A 17,381-nucleotide genomic window follows, 5' to 3' on the forward strand; every position below is an offset into this window, starting at 1 on the left:
AGGTTGGAGATTGGCCTATAATTAGCTAAGACAGCTGGTCTAGGGATGCTTTTTAAGTAAAGGTTTAACTACAGCCAGCTAGGGATGGGTACCGTTTAGATTTGAAAACCTGCTGAATCAGAATCAGTTGCTGATGATGGCTTTTTTCTTTACATTAATCATGTATAATCTTAACTCAAAGTGAACATAGACTTGATTGAAGTAACTCAGATCAGCCAATTCAAAATGCTAATTCAATCAACTCTGAGTTTATGGCTAGACTCAGTTTGTTGGCCCTGCACCTTAAAACTATTCCCTGTTTGTCCCTCATGTTTTTTTGGATATTATTTTCACATCTTATGTCACGGCTAGCGGGCGAGCCATGTTGAATTTAATAAAGGACCCAAGATGCCGACACTGCTGTGAAGTGAGTGAGCTTTATTGAAACGGTGAAGTGCAGTGGAGATGGCCTGTGCAGAAGCTAAGATAACCTCTATTGAAAAAAACTAAAAACTAACCTGAAACCTTAAACGGAGACACGGGGAGATAACACAGACGAACCAGCAACAAGCAGGAGAAAACAAAGGGCTCATATACACAAAAGAGCCATCAGGGAATGAGAAAAGGGAGACACAGCAGGATTAACTGGACACAACCAGACAAGGGAAGCAAAAGTAGACACACTAACGTAGGACATGGCACTGTCAGAATAAAACAGGAAGTGAACACAGAGACACAATACTAACACAGTACAGAGGGAACACAGAAACCAAAACCTCAGAACTAGAAAATCTTAATCAGGATGAAATTGTAACAAAAGACAATAAGAATCAAAACAAAACTACACTGAGTCCACAGACTCGGGACAGACATCGGCTCAAACTGTGGTCATAAATATTTTGTAAATCAGACTGTGTAGTTGTGAACTGAGTTTTGTAACATTGTGAAACAAAATATCTGAAAAGTTTATGTTTTTATGTTCATTGATTTGTGTGTGTAAAATGTAAAATGTAAAAACATTAGAACTACTTTTGCTGACACAAAGTTTGGCGAGCACTGCAAGTTGTCCCTTTAAACCAGTCACTGATATAAAGAGAGCACCTTGTTCCAGGGCATCTGAGCATGGAGGCAAAGCTTCATGCAGGAGATGGTAAGAGCTGTTGGGACTAAAGAAACTGAGCAGAAAACTACAGACATCTGGAAACTGAGTTGTTAATTCTCAGTGGGATCACCAGGACTAGCAAAGCTTCACCATGACAGTCATCTGATTGACTGAACCCATCCAAACATCACTTCATGGACCTTTAGCTTGTGTCTGTGTGTGGACAGACATAACATGAGCTAATTATTCATTACTCCTCCACAGAGTGGAGCAGGAGAGAGCCGAGGTTTCCACTGGTCAGTCTGCACAGCAACATCAAACACACCTGGACTCTGTGGTTATGGTTTGTAGTACTACGTTTACATTTGTTCTTTTCAGTCACCTCTATGCTGCACTTTGTGGACCAGAGGATTGTCAGTGTGTCCAACATAAATCAGAGTTTGGGCTCCATGATTTCAGTCAGATTGGGGTGACTGTAGCTCAGGAGGTGAGCAGGTCAGCTACTAGTCAGAAGGTTTGTGAATCAAAGCCTGGCTGGCAAATGTACTGGGTAACGTACTAAACCCAAGCTGCCCTCTGATGCATCCATCAGAGTGTGAAAGAAAGTATTTAAGCACAGAACAATGTGCTTGGTTGAATGAGGCATGTTGTATAAAATGCTTTGTGTGCACAGAGTATCACAGAGAGCTGTATAAGAACCAGTCCATTTACCACTGGGTAATTCATATAGTCTTCTTTTCCAGCGGCTGGAGGACAACATCACCATGTTTGTGAAGAACGAGCTGAAGAAGATCCAGAAGCTTCTGAGTCCAGATCACCCAGAAACTTTAAAGAGCCAGATGGAGGATGAGGAGATGTTTGAAGGTGAGGATGAAGATGAAAGAAAGAGCTGCAGAGAAGCATTTCTGAAGATCACACTCCACTTCTTGAGGAGACTTAAGCAGCATGAGATGGCTGACCATCTGCAGAGCAGTAAGAGAATTTCTCTAAAGACTGAATATTGATCTTTCCTAATAGCTCAAGAAATGGACCAATAGACATTCATCCTTTCAGGGTACTGAAAGGCTGTGATATTTATTGTATAATATTTGTTTCTGAATTTCTTACCTTCAGAAATATTTGCTTCACTCCGTAAACGTGAACTTAAAGCCCAACTGAAGAAGAAGTTCCAGTGTGTGTTTGAGGGCATCGCTAAAGCAGGAAGCCCAACCCTTCTGAATCAGATCTACACAGAGCTCCACATCACAGAGGGAGGGACTGCAGAGGTCAATGATGAACATGAGGTCAGACAGATTGAAACAGCATCCAGGAAACCAGACAGACCAGAAACAACCATCAGACAAGAAGACATCTTTAAAGCCTCACCTGGAAGAGACGAACCAATCAGAACAGTGCTGACAAAGGGAGTGGCTGGCATTGGGAAAACAGTCTTAACACAGAAATACAGCCTGGACTGGGCTGAAGACAAAGCCAACCAGGACATCCAGTTCATATTTCCATTCACTTTCAGAGAGCTGAATGTGCTGAAAGAGGAAAAGTTCAGCTTGGTGGGACTTGTTCATCACTTCTTTAATCAAACTAACCAATCAGGAATCTGCAGGCTTGAAGACTTCCAGGTTGTGTTCATACTTGATGGTCTGGATGAGTGTCGACTTAATTTGGACTTCAACAAAACTAAAATCCTGACTGAAACCAGAAAGTCCACCTCATTGGATGAGCTGCTGACAAACCTCATCAGAGGGAACCTGCTCCCATCTGCTCGCCTTTGGATAACAACACGACCTGCAGCAGCCAATCAGATCCCTCCTCAGTGTGTCGACATGGTGACAGAGGTCAGAGGGTTCACTGACCCACAGAAGGAGGAGTACTTCAGGAAGAGATTCAGAGATGAGGAGCAGGCCAGCAGGATCATCTCCCACATCAAGAAAGCTCAAGCCTCCACATCATGTGCCACATCCCAGTCTTCTGCTGGATCACTGCTACAGTTCTGGAGAATGTGCTGGAAACCAGAGAGGAGGACAGCTGCCCAACACCCTGACTGAGATGTACATCCACTTCCTGGTGGTTCAGGCCAAAGTCAAGAGTATCAAATATGATGGAGGAGCTGAGACAGATCCACACTGGAGTCCAGAGAGCAGGAAGATGATTGAGTCACTGGGAAAACTGGCTTTTGATCAGCTGCAGAAAGGAAACCTGATCTTCTATGAATCAGACCTGACAGAGTGTGGCATCGATATCAGAGCAGCCTCAGTGTACTCAGGAGTGTTCACACAGATCTTTAAAGAGGAGAGAGGACTGTACCAGGACAAGGTGTTCTGCTTTGTTCATCTCAGTGTTCAGGAGTTTCTGGCTGCTCTTCATGTCCATCTGACCTTCATCAACTCTGGACTCAATCTGCTGGAAGAACAACAAAAACTTGGAAGGTGTTTCAAACAAGAAAATCTTCAAAGAAATACTTCTACCAGTGTGCTGTGAACAAGGCCTTACAGAGCCCCAGTGGACACCTGGACTTGTTCCTTCGTTTTCTCTTGGGTCTGAAGACTAATCAAACTCGTTTGCAAGGCCTGATGACACAGACAGGAAGTAGCTCACAGACCAATCAAGAAGCAGTTCAGTACATCAAGGAGAAGCTCAGTGAGAATCTGTCTGCAGAGAAAAGCATCAATCTGTTCCACTGTCTGAATGAACTGAATGATCGTTTCTCTACTGGAGGAGATCCAACAGTCCCTGAGATCAGGACGTCTCTCCACAGATAAACTGTCTCCTGCTCAGTGGTCAGCTCTGGTCTTCATCTTACTGTCATCAGAAAAAGATCTGGATGTGTTTGACCTGCGGAAATACTCTGCTTCAGAGGAGGCTCTTCTGAGGCTGCTGCCAGTGGTCAAAGTCTCTAAAACAGCTCTGTAAGTTATAAAGTTTTTATTATTTAATTTGGTTGGTATGTTATGGAAAAACACACTGCCATCAACTTCTGTTTTGTTTTTGTCAAAATCACTGGAATATAATCACTGTACCTTTATATACACGTGACTTGTATTAATGCTGCTGCCCTCTTGTGGCTAAAGTGTAATTATGTTATTGTTATTAGGGAGGATTTGAGAGTAACATGCCAAGTGAGTCAGCAGCTTCACTTTAGCTTAAAAATCCAAATTCTTATGTCATCAGTTATAGTTGCATGTGTTCATTATCATAATTTAACCTTTAATATTGATGTCTTAAATTTATTTTGAGTAAAGTAGCAATAATTTTATGGTTGTATTAAATAAATACATCACTAATGAATTAATTATTTCAGTAATTAATTAAAATGTACATAATTAATTAAATATATTGATAATGAGTTATTTAATGATGTATTTATTTAATTCACGTTGCTACTCCTGGCCCTGCATCGCTGTTCATAAATAAATTTTATTTGTCAGGTTCACCCATCAAAGTCAGGGGCGGGTTAATGCTGATCAAGTCAAAACCATTGCTTTGGTCTGGTGGGCGTTCTTTTAGTGGGCTTTTCTCAGTACTAAGTAGGCCCACACACCAGGGTTTGGACATGTGTGGACCCAAACTGTACTTAAACTTTACCCTTTTTGTGTATCACCAAATACACTTTTAATATTTTCTAGACAAGAATGTAGTGGCATAACCTTTGACCTCTTTTGGCTCCAAACAGAAGTGACAGACTTGAGCAGGGTTCATTTAAAGGCTGACAGAAGTGGAGTGGTGACGGGGAGATGTTTGACAGGACAGTGTTTCAGCCTCCACAGGTTCATGTTGTGCTCCATCAGTCAGTGAAGATGAAGTCAGTACTGATGAGGCTGTAGAGTGTGTGAGGGATGTGAATGAGGATGATGAAGATCTGATGATAGCAGATAAAAACAGGCTGCAGAGACTTTGAGCCATACAGGGCACACAGTGTGTGTACAGAACAGCTGAAATCATTCTGGAGGCCTCACTGGAATATGGAAGCATCACAGTACAGCTTCACTAAAGTCTCTGATATGAGATGAGAAATGAAGCAGCCAGAGCTTTTCATGAGTGGAAATCCACTGTGACTGTGAGCTGCTGCTACAGCCTCCAGATTAGCCAGCAGCTCATCCTGCTCAACATTTTCTCACCAACTTTAATGGAAGTGTGATGTTTTCAGCTGGAGTGATGGTCAGGGTGGCCTCCTCTCTCTTCTTCTCCTCTTCCTCTTTCATTTGTAAAGCCACTTCTGCTGCTTTCATTCATTTGGAAGTCCTGTAGCTGAGTTTGGGAGAGACTAACAGCCTCGGCAGCAGAGGGAGAAAGGCTGTAACACCACCACTTTACTCTGTTCTACCTGTCACATCATTTTATCAGGAAACAAATATGTTTTTACTATGTTTGTCTTGGAGATGTAAGAAGATCACATGGTGCTTTTTATTATTGTGTTGGTTTGTTTCCTGTCTCTTGGATGGAGCCCAGCTGTGCGTGGCCCCTGGGCCTGTGGTCAGAGTGTGTGCTGGATAATCCGGCCCAGGATGAGGCCAAACTGACATGGGATGAAATGTCTGTCACATAATTGAGCTTAGTGTAGTTTCATTTCTGCACAATTTAAAAACAACCAAAACTTGTTTCTGTCTTTTCTGTTATACTGTAGACTTTCTTTGATACTGTGTCCAAAAGGAGCAGCTTTTACTTTGAAGAGGAGCCGTCTCTGTTTCCTCTTCAGGTTGGATGATGGAAGCAAATGAGTGTGTGATGTTCTTTCAGTGCTGCACTTTGTAGACGCTCCCTGAGCACTGGTCTCACAGCCAGCTGCACATAGAGACCAGTGCTGTTAGTCCAGGTCAGAAGATGACTTGTTGGAATGAAAATGAGCTTGTAGTTTGTCTGCTTTAATCATGTGACTGGAAAAAGGTGTTGGACTTCAAATATGTCCGTTTCTTTCACACTTCACCTTTAAAAGTGAAGCCTTGTGGTTCCTGGAAGGAAAAACACGACTTTTTCAAGTCTTTGTCCTGTTTTTATGATAAATGTACGACTTTAATGTGAAACATTCAGAGTTTTTTCTCTTGTTGTGTTTGTTTGAAGCTGCTTCCTGTTGGCTTCAGCTGTTTGGAGTTTCCATTTTCTAAACTTCTACATTCTGAACCTTCTTCAGCTCTGAACAGATGATGAAACACTGAATGATTTCAAGCTCACACTTTGTCTAATAAACTTACATCTTTCATTCTTTATACAGATTGGGGAGCTGTGGTTTGTCAGAGATCAGCTGTGATTATCTGGCAGCAGCACTGAAGTCCAACCCCTCCCATCTGAGAGAGCTGGAGCTGAGTGACAACAACAAGCTGCAGGATTCAGGAGTGAAGCATCTGTGTGGTTTCCTGGAGAGTCCAGGATGTGGACTTGAAACTCTGAGGTCAGTCAGCATGTTTTAGTTGTGCTGAGATGAATATGATGTGAAAGTTGTGCTGACACTAAACTGCAGACATCAGGCTGATATTATACTGATCCACACTGAGGATCTTCATGGTAAAGTCTGTTTTCTTCTTCTCTGGTTTAGTCCATTGACTGCAGCAGAACAATGTTCACATTTCAAACCTTCAAAGAAGAAGAAAAATCCTCCACTGGATAATTCACCGTGAAACTCTCCAACTCTTCATTCCACCTTAAAGTCTGTCTGACACTGAAATCCAAAGCAAAATGTGCGTTTGCTTTACACACAGCAGTCCAACACAAACATACACACATCATCCAAAACACAGTCCAACATCCAAATCTCCTCCACTGCCAGCATGAATGATGGGAAAGAGAAGGAGGAACACTCTGACATTCAGGGTTAGAATGAGTTTCATGAAGCAGACTGTGAAGATCAAAGCTGCATTAGAAGCTTACATGAATGAATGAGTGGACAGAAGTGGACAGAGATCATCTGAAGCACTTCAAAGGCTTTAAATCAGCACATTTCTCTTTATTCTTTATCAACTCTGTTAGTTTCTCTCAGTTTTCTGTGGAATGAAGCTAACAGCAGGCTAATAAGATGCTGACCAATAGGTTTCTATTAAAGGTTGTAATTTGTATCTGAAAAAGTGCTTTGGCTCAGCAGGGATCAGCTTACAGGTAGAATACAGCTGCTGGATGGGATTAGCATGTCATAGCTATCTACCAAACTGCTAACTGGGGATTTCAGGCCATCTATGGATCATTTTTGCTAACTGTTTATTCAGCTTAGGCTCACAGGGCTGCAGCCTGTGCCCTAGCTGTCATAGGGCAAGAGGCGTGGTCCACCTGCACAGGTGAGCAGTCCATCACAGGGCCAACAGAGAGACAGAGAAGCACTCTCTCACATCCACACCTACAGCCAATTTAGAAGCACCAATGAACCTAAGCAGCATTTCATTGGACTGTGGGAGAACATCCAACCTCCACAGACAGGCCAACAAGCTTCAACCTACAACCTTCTTGCTTTAAGGCACTAGTGCGAACCACTTTTCCCCATTTCAGCCCAAATCCTGCATCTTCCTGTTTCTGACTCCAGGCCAGCTCCACTAACACTTTCTCATCAGACACTGCCACCTAGTGGAGGAAGTCTTAGTTCCATTTGAAGCTTCAGATTACAGTTAGTTCCTTTACAAAGAGGTGGAGGTGGTGGGGCCACAGCACCATCATCACTGAGTGCCATAGGACACTTAACCTTTGTTTCCATATGCTGGGAACTTCCTGTTGTTCCAAGGAGGACTGGAAAATGTGTGAAAATCTCCCAGTCAGTTCCTCACAGCACACTTCAATCATTTCCTCCCACAGCATCAGGACCAGGGCTTTTTCTCTTTTGGTCCCACTAAGAGATTTCCACACAAACACCTCATCAGTGGGACTCTCAGAGCTACCAGCCCTTTGCTACAATCACAAAGCTCTTCATTGAAATCATTGATATCAAAGCTGGAATCCAATGAGTCCAAGTCTTCTGCTGATTCAGCATCACATTCATCTTTGCTCCTTGTTCTGCATCCCCACCATGGACTTCATTCCTTTCCAAGCCAGCCTTGAGTGTCCTTTATTCAGCTCATCCTCTGCTTTACTTTTTACACCTGATTTTAGCTGCTTTATCTCTCTTTCAACAAGTTTCTGTGCCTCAATCTTTTCTTCTCTCCCTCATAACAAGACAGCTTCTTCTGCCTGAGAACATGTTGGAGTGATTTACTAATCCAGGGCTGCTTATTGGGGAAAATACTTCCTGTTTTCAAAGTAATCCCCATTTTTCCCAGAAAGAAATGTCAGTAATTCAATTCGATATTCTAAGTGAGAACATGAGCCTTTAAAAAGTCCCAGTGGGTGCAGTCAAAGCAGTCCCTCAGTCCCAGTATAGAGTCTTTGGTCCAGACTGGAACAACTGTGTGCCCAGTTTGAGCTCTCTTCAGTCCTGTGACCTGACAGACCCAGAGGGCCATCACATCACATTTAGAAGCTCCCCTAATGGAGCCACAACACATGTCCAATACTTAGTCTGTCTTGTTGGACCAACTGGAAGAAATGATTCAAGGACTTAGTCACAGAACAGAGATTCAAATCTCCAAAATCCAACTGGCTGCATCAGGACATATAGTCTGAAACTCTGCACAGTTTCCTGTTTGAAGCTGCTTCCTGTTGGCTTCAGCTGTTTGGAGTTTCCATTTTCTAAACTTCTACATTCTGAACCTTCTTCAGCTCTGAACAGATGATGAAACACTGAATGATTTCAAGCTCACACTTTGTCTAATAAACTTACATCTTTCATTCTTTATACAGATTGAGGGACTGTGGTTTGTCAGAGATCAGCTGTGATTATCTGGCAGCAGCACTGAAGTCCAACCCTCCCATCTGAGAGAGCTGGACCTGAGCTACAACAAGCTGCAGGATTCAGGAGTGAAGCATCTGTGTGGTTTCCTGGAGAGTCCAGGATGTGGACTTGAAACTCTGAGGTCAGTCAGCATGTTTTAGTTGTGCTGAGATGAATATGATGTGAAAGTTGTGCTGACACTAAACTGCAGACATCAGGCTGATATTATACTGATCCACACTGAGGATCTTCATGGTAAAGTCTGTTTTCTTCTTCTCTGGTTTAGTCCATTGACTGCAGCAGAACAATGTTCACATTTCAAACAGTGAGACTCAGCGTATGGCCCGCGGCCCACACGCCGCCTGCCCACCTTTCCTGATTCAGAGAGGGGACCCTGATTAACTGTGTAGTGTTCTTCCTCACAGTTCTAAGTATCAGACACAACAATGAATAATCCACAGCTGACTGTCTTTAGCAGGTCAAAGGTCACGGCACACAGCAGACAGTGGGAAATATTCTAATTCTGATCATTTATCAGCACATATCCATATGTATAAAAACAAAGCTGACACTGTGAGACTTGATCAGAGGTGTGATCATCACAGCAGAGGCCTTTGTGTCAAAGTCACTGAGGATCAAACAGAAACACATGAAGCAGATTTTCCTCTTCTGGCTTTTTATAGCAGATAACCTTCAAAATATTCTGCAGTCGATCAAAAACTGAAGCAAACCATGAATCAACATGTGAACATGAGCTGATGCTGCTGAAGTGAAGCAAAGTTACAGAGGTTTGATTACAGACACAGCTGAGAGTTTGTAATCTGTCATCATTTTAAAAGGTTTCAATTTCTTCAGTATTGAACAGCAGAAATGAGGCTTTGTTTTCGGAGGCCGACAGCAGTGAACACAACAGCAGACTGGTGCGTAATAAGCAGTGAATAATGCAGAAAACAGATTTTTGAAGGTAAACTGTTCTTGAAGTACACTGAGAGAGAGAGCTGTGCAGGAAGTAAAGGTCAAAGTCAGAGAGAATTCATGACCATGTTCATCAAACGTAAAGCGTAGTTTGGATCTTCTTTTGCTGCTGGTTCACTCAGTTTTGGTTGGAGACAGATGAAACCTGCAGCTTCAGGATCTGTGAGCTGTCCACTTTCAGCCCCGACGGCGTGTCCGTGTATGCGTGCCGTCGAGTGAACGATCCACGCTCTGTGTTTCCATCTTTGTGTGTTTAGCTGCTCTCATTCACTGTTTTATCTGTTTGCTTGTTGTTGAAATACTTTTGGGAGCTTTAACCTGAGATTCTGGCAAAATACATTTATATTAAAAATCCATTCAGGATTGAATGAATCAACATCGCTTTATTCAAATTAAAACCATTTAAATAGGAAAATCCATTTTTTACAGCCGCCTCTAATGCTGGGTAATGTCAGCTGGTCCATGTGCAGCTGGCTGTGAGGCTCAGGGAGCGTCTACAAAGTGCAACACTGAAAGAACATCATCCATAAATATTGAGGAATAACTGGACTCTCATACAGCGAGACTCAAATGTCTTTAAACATCAGCTTATCCTGCTGATCCAAGTCCAACACTGAGTTTGTAAAAACATGTTTGTCAATCATTTTGTTTGGTTTCTGAGGAAAATGATTCAATAACTTGCTGCTAATACACAACATTTCATCATATTTCCTCATAACCCTCTTTTGTCTGACCATTTGATCCCATTTGAATTTGCAATAAAGGATCCACAGAGTTTGGTGACAATAATGACAGTAGATGTTTGTGTGAAAGTGCTAGAAGCAAATGAGTGTGTGATGTTCTTTCAGTGTTGCACTTTGTAGACGCTCCCTGAGCACTGGTCTCACAGCCAGCTGCACATAGAGACCAGTGTTGTTAGTCCAGGTCAGAAGATGACTTGTTGGAATGAAAATGAGCTTGTAGTTTGTCTGCTTTAATCATGTGACTGGAAAAAGGTGTTGGACTTCAAATATGTCCATTTCTTTCACACTTCACCTTTAAAAGTGAAGCCTTGTGGTTCCTGGAAGGAAAACACGACTTTTTCAAGTCTTTGTCCTGTTTTTATGAGAAATGTACGACTTTAATGTGAAACATTCAGAGTTTTTCTCTTGTTGTGTTTGTTTGAAGCTGCTTCCTGTTGGCTTCAGCTGTTTGGAGTTTCCATTTTCTAAACTTCTACATTCTGAACCTTCTTCAGCTCTGAACAGATGATGAAACACTGAATGATTTCAAGCTCACACTTTGTCTAATAAACTTACATCTTTCATTCTTTATACAGATTGATGGACTGTGGTTTGTCAGAGATCAGCTGTGATTATCTGGCAGCAGCACTGAAGTCCAACCCCTCCCATCTGAGACAGCTGGACCTGAGTAACAACAACAAGCTGCAGGATTCAGGAGTGAAGCATCTGTGTGGTTTCCTGGAGAGTCCAGGATGTGGACTTGAAACTCTGGGGTCAGTCAGCATGTTTTAGTTGTGCTGAGATGAATATGATGTGAAAGTTGTGCTGACACTAAACTGCAGACATCAGGCTGATATTATACTGATCCACACTGAGGATCTTCATGGTAAAGTCTGTTTTCTTCTTCTCTGGTTTAGTCCATTGACTGCAGCAGAACAATGTTCACATTTCAAACCTTCAAAGAAGAAGAAAAATCCTCCACTGGATAATTCACTGTGAAACTCTCCAACTCTTCATTCCACCCTTAAAGTCTGTGTGACACTGAAATCCAAAGCAAAATGTGCGTTTGCTTTACAGACAGCAGTCCAACACAAACATACACACATCATCCAAAACACAGTCCAACATCCAAATCTCCTCCACTGCCAGCATGAATGATGGGAAAGAGAAGGAGGAACACTCTGACATTCAGGGTTAGAATGAGTTTCATGAAGCAGACGGTGAAGATCAAAGCTGCATTAGAAGCTTACATGAATGAATGAGTGGACAGAAGTGGACAGAGATCATCTGAAGCACTTCAAAGGCTTTAAATCAGCACATTTCTCTTTATTCTTTATCAACTCTGTTAGTTTCTCTCAGTTTTCTGTGGAATGAAGCTAACAGCAGGCTAATAAGATGCTGACCAATAGGTTTCTATTAAAGGTTGTAATTTGTATCTGAAAAAGTGCTTTGGCTCAGCAGGGATCAGCTTACAGGTAGAATACAGCTGCTGGATGGGATTAGCATGTCATAGCTATCTACCAAACTGCTAACTGGGGGATTTCAGGCCATCTATGGATCATTTTTGCTAACTGTTTATTCAGCTTAGGCTCACAGGGCTGCAGCCTGTGCCCTAGCTGTCATAGGGCAAGAGGCGTGGTCCACCTGCACAGGTGAGCAGTCCATCACAGGGCCAACAGAGAGAGACAGAGAAGCACTCTCACATCCACACCTACAGCCAATTTAGAAGCACCAATGAACCTAAGCAGCATTTCATTGGACTGTGGGAGAACATCCAACCTCCACAGAAAGGCCAACAAGCTTCAAACTACAACCTTCTTTCTTTAAGGCACTAGTGCGAACCACTTTTCCCCATTTCAGCCCAAATCCTGCATCTTCCTGTTTCTGACTCCAGGCCAGCTCCACTAACACTTTCTCATCAGACACTGCCACCTAGTGGAGGAAGTCTTAGTTCCATTTGAAGCTTCAGATTACAGTTAGTTCCTTTACAAAGAGGTGGAGGTGGTGGGGCCACAGCACCATCATCACTGAGTGCCATAGGACACTTAACCTTTGTTTCCATATGCTGGGAACTTCCTGTTGTTCCAAGGAGGACTGGAAAATGTGTGAAAATCTCCCAGTCAGTTCCTCACAGCACACTTCAAGCATTTCCCTCCCACAGCATCAGGACCAGGGCTTTTTCTCTCTTTGGTCCCACTAAGAGATTTCCACACAAACACCTCATCAGTGGGACTCTCAGAGCTTCTTCTTCTGCTGATTCAGCATCACATTCATCTTTGCTCCTTGTTCTGCATCCCCACCATGGACTTCATTCCTTTCCAAGCCAGCCTTGAGTGTCCTTTATTCAGCTCATCCTCTGCTTTACTTTTACACCTGATTTTAGCTGCTTTATCTCTCTTTCAACAAGTTTCTGTGCCTCAATCTTTTTCTTCTCTCCCTCATAACAAGACAGCTTCTTCTGCCTGAGAACATGTTGGAGTGATTTACTAATCCAGGGCTGCTTATTGGGGGAAATACTTCCTGTTTCCAAAGTAATCCCCATTTTTCCCAGAAAGAAATGTAAGTAGAAATCGATGATCTAAGTGAGAACATGAGCCTTTAAAAGTCCCAGTGGGTGCAGTCAAAGCAGTCCCTCAGTCCCAGTATAGAGTCTTTGGTCCAGACTGGAACAACTGTGTGCCCAGTTTGAGCTCTCTTCAGTGCTGTGACCTGACAGACCCAGAGGGGCCATCACATCACATGTAGAAGCTCCCCTAATGGAGCCACAACACATGTCCAATACTTAGTCTGTCTTGTTGGACCAACTGGAAGAAATGATTCAAGGACTTAGTCACAGAACAGAGATTCAAATCTCCAAAATCCAACTGGCTGCATCAGGACATATAGTCTGAAACTCTGCACAGTTTCCTGTTTGAAGCTGCTTCCTGTTGGCTTCAGCTGTTTGGAGTTTCCATTTTCTAAACTTCTACATTCTGAACCTTCTTCAGCTCTGAACAGATGATGAAACACTGAATGATTTCAAGCTCACACTTTGTCTAATAAACTTACATCTTTCATGCTTTATACAGATTAAGGTGGTGTGGTTTGTCAGAGATCAGCTGTGATTATCTGGCAGCAGCACTGAAGTCCAACCCCTCCCATCTGAGAGAGCTGGTCCTGTCGGGAAACAACCTGAAGGATCCAGATGTGAAGCAGCTGTCTGATCTTCAGCAGAGTCCAGACTACAGACTGGAGACTCTGCTGTAAGTAGAGTGATGGAGTGAGTGGGTGGTGCTGTCAGCAGTATTGTACTAAACACAGTCAGTATGAAACAAAGATCCAGTGTTTCCTGTAAAGCTGCAGCTTCTCAGTGAAGCTGTGAGAGGAGAATGTTGACAGGCTTCAGGATTGGACACAAACACTTCCTGTTTCTGCCTTTATGGTCACCATAGTAACGGCTGACACGCTCTGATCAAACACTGTCAACAGCCAATCAGCTCTCTGAACAAAGCAGCACGCAGACCAATGACTGCATTCATTTCCAAGTTTAAAGCAGTGAAGAACACAGTCTGTAGGTGAGGAAGACTTTAGTGAGAGCAGATGTTTGGATGGAATTCCTCCAGTTAACAGCTGGAACCATCTGGATTGTTGGGCTTGTTGTTGGGGTTCCTACAGAGCTCAGAGTGGACACACCAAGGTTCTTCTAATGAATGAAAGTCCAAACTCAAACTAGGAGGAAAAACATTTTCATCAACTTCAATAAAAATCAAAGATTAGAAAAAGTGAAGCAACAATGAGTCCTAGTACAGTCCCAGCACTGAAGTCCCTGCTGCTCTTTATACTGGATGTGCTGCATCACTGACTGACAGCTGATGAAGAGTCTCTGGAAACACTCGTTTATCTCCTCTGCTCTTCCTTCTTCTCTCTGCAGGTGGTGATGATGCTGAACAGGACGGTGTGTGTGTGCTGAGAGGAGCAGCTGTGTCCTGATGATCCAGAGAGGTTGAAGCAGCAGCAGCTTGTGTGTAGAGACGCTCTGACTGGGCCATGTTACTGGGAGGTGGAGAGGAGAGCTTCATCCAGCAGTGACTGACAGAGGAATGAAGTGCAGATGACTGTCAGTGCTGCAGAGTGAACTGCTCTGAGAACAGCTCCACTGTCAGACACAATGTAGAGTCCAGCATCATCCCTGTGTGTCCCTCTGGATCTGACAGAGGATCATCAGTGTATCTGGACTGCTCTGCTGCTGCTCTGTCCTTCTACAGTCTCTGCACAGTCTCTGTCTGACTCTGGCTTCAGACCCTCCTGGATCAAACTCACCTGGAAAGACTTTCAAACATCACTCAATAGATTTGAATACAGAATAGATTTGATATATACTGTAGATGTACTGTAGAGTTGCAGTTTGTCACTTGTAAATACAGTCTGTGAGCAGCTATGAGCTGAAAGATCTTTCTAGAAACACGAAATGTTTTCACACTTCTGTTGCCTTTTCATATATTTCCACAACATTAATATTGATCCCACCTGTCTCACCTGTTTCATGCTTTTATACATAATAACAGGACACGTGTGATCTGAGCGCTGCTGTGGTTGCTGTGCTGCACGTCTTCATTTAGATAACAGAGACATCTAGTGGTTCAGAGGAGAACTGCAGGAGGTGGAGCTGTGTTTTAGCATGGAAAACTTTTTATCTTTTAGGCGCAGATACAAATATGACAAGTATCAGTGTCAGATACAAAAGGTCACATCAGTCAGCAGAGGGAACAGTGATCACACAGCAATGTAAGAATAGAAACATAACAGTGAATCTGGACATGTGTACAGATGGAAGCAAACAAACAGGATGTAACACTACATTAAAGCCACAAATGGGAAGAAAACAAAGCCAAAGGAAAATATATTTGATCTCAGGAATCCAAATAGAATATATATATATATGTATACATACATATATATATATATATATATATATATATATATATATATATATATATACATATATATATATATATACACATATATATATATATATATATGTGTATATATATATATATATATATATATATATATATACATATATATATATATATATATGTATATATATATATATATATACATATATATATATATCCTATTTGGATTCCTTATATATATATATATATATATGTGTATATATATGTACATATATATATATATATATATATATATATATATATATATATATATATATATATATATATATATGTGTATATATATGTGTATATATATATATATATACACATATATATATATATATATATATAGATATATATAGATATTTATATATATATAGTTGTGTCGGGGGCCCGATCCCTGGGGTAGTTTTTATTACAGCATATTTTGGCTGACACAGCAGCCAGGGAGGCAGAAGAACAGAACATCAAGAAGGCCCTGAGTAAATGTGGTTATCCCAGCTGGACCTAAAGAAAGCTCCAGCTGATCCAGGAGAGAAGGACAACCGCTGACTAAGTGAAAACCTGTAGTGATCCCATATGTGTCAGGAGTATCGGAGCATTTGAGACGCATTTTTTCTAAACACGGGTCTCTGTGGCTTTTAAACCCCAAAACACGCTGCGCCAAAAACTGTTCCACCCCAAGGATCAGGTCCCCCGACACAAACAGAGTAACATAGTGTACGCTGTTAAGTGCAGGATTGGCAGGATTTATACATCGGGGAAACCAAACAACCTCTGGCTACAACACAGAAGAGCGACCTCATCAGGCCAGGACTCTGCAGTCTATTTACACCTACAGGCCAGTGGACACTCTTTCAATGATGAGGATGTAACATCCTGGACAGGGAGGAACGCTGGTTTGAGGGCGGAGTCAAGGAGGCCATTTACGTGAAAAGGGAAAGACCATCTCTGAATCGAGGAGGGGGCCTAAGGGTACATCTGTCACCATCTTACAATGCTGTGATTGCAGCCATTCCCCAACTCTCTGTGAATGGGACTCATGGTTATTGGTTATTGATCAGTGGTTGTTGATCAATGGTCATGAGAATTTGCATAATTAAGATTAAGGAACTGACCTCCCAGCCCATTGTTCCTTCAATGGGCTGGTTTCAGTCATTATGCAAATGTCCTGTTTATAAGAGTGAAACCTGCAGCTGAGACTGAAGAAGTCACCTGGTGATGACGAAACGTTACTCCCACAAAACGCTACGTCCAGATGAACAGATTCAACTTTTGGAGATTTACTTTCCTGGATGTTTGAGAATGCATCAAGACCTTGGGCAAGACAGTTCACCTACCGCCTACTGGTGATGGTCAGAGGGGCCGATGGCGCGATGTGGCAGCCTCGCTTCTGTCAGTCTGCCCCAAAGCAGCTGTGGCTACAACTGTAGTTTGCCTCCACCAGTGTGTGAATGTGAGCGTGAATGAATAGTGGAGTTGTAAAGCGCTTTGGGTGCCTTGAAAAGCGCTATATAAATCCAATCCATTATTATTATTATTATCATCTGACCCTGACAGTCACTGCACATACCTGTAACTGTTATGTCAGTTGTTTAATTGAAAGCCTATGATTATCATAACAATGCCATGAGCAAAGACATTGGTACCACCAGTGCAATGACTCCAAACATGCACTCGCACATGCAATCATCTTCAGTCTCAATAAAAATGAGTTACAGTGGGATGCAAAAGTTTGGGCAACCTTGTTAATAGCGATTATTTTCCTGTATTAATCGTTGGTTGATACAATAAAAATGTCAGTTAAATATATCATACAGGAGACACACACAATGATATTTGAGAAGTGAAGTTTATTGGATTTACAGGAAGTGTGCAATAATTATTGTAAC

General features: G+C 42.2%; 1 pseudogene; it reads left to right on the forward strand.

The window, feature by feature from the left end:
- Positions 1-8,995, forward strand: part of LOC120438967 — a 49,099-nt pseudogene extending 40,104 nt beyond the window's left edge.
- Positions 8,996-17,381: the final 8,386 nt, after the last annotated feature.

This window comes from Oreochromis aureus, linkage group 3 (assembly GCF_013358895.1).
Source record: "Oreochromis aureus strain Israel breed Guangdong linkage group 3, ZZ_aureus, whole genome shotgun sequence".
NCBI classification, from domain to species: domain Eukaryota; kingdom Metazoa; phylum Chordata; class Actinopteri; order Cichliformes; family Cichlidae; genus Oreochromis; species Oreochromis aureus.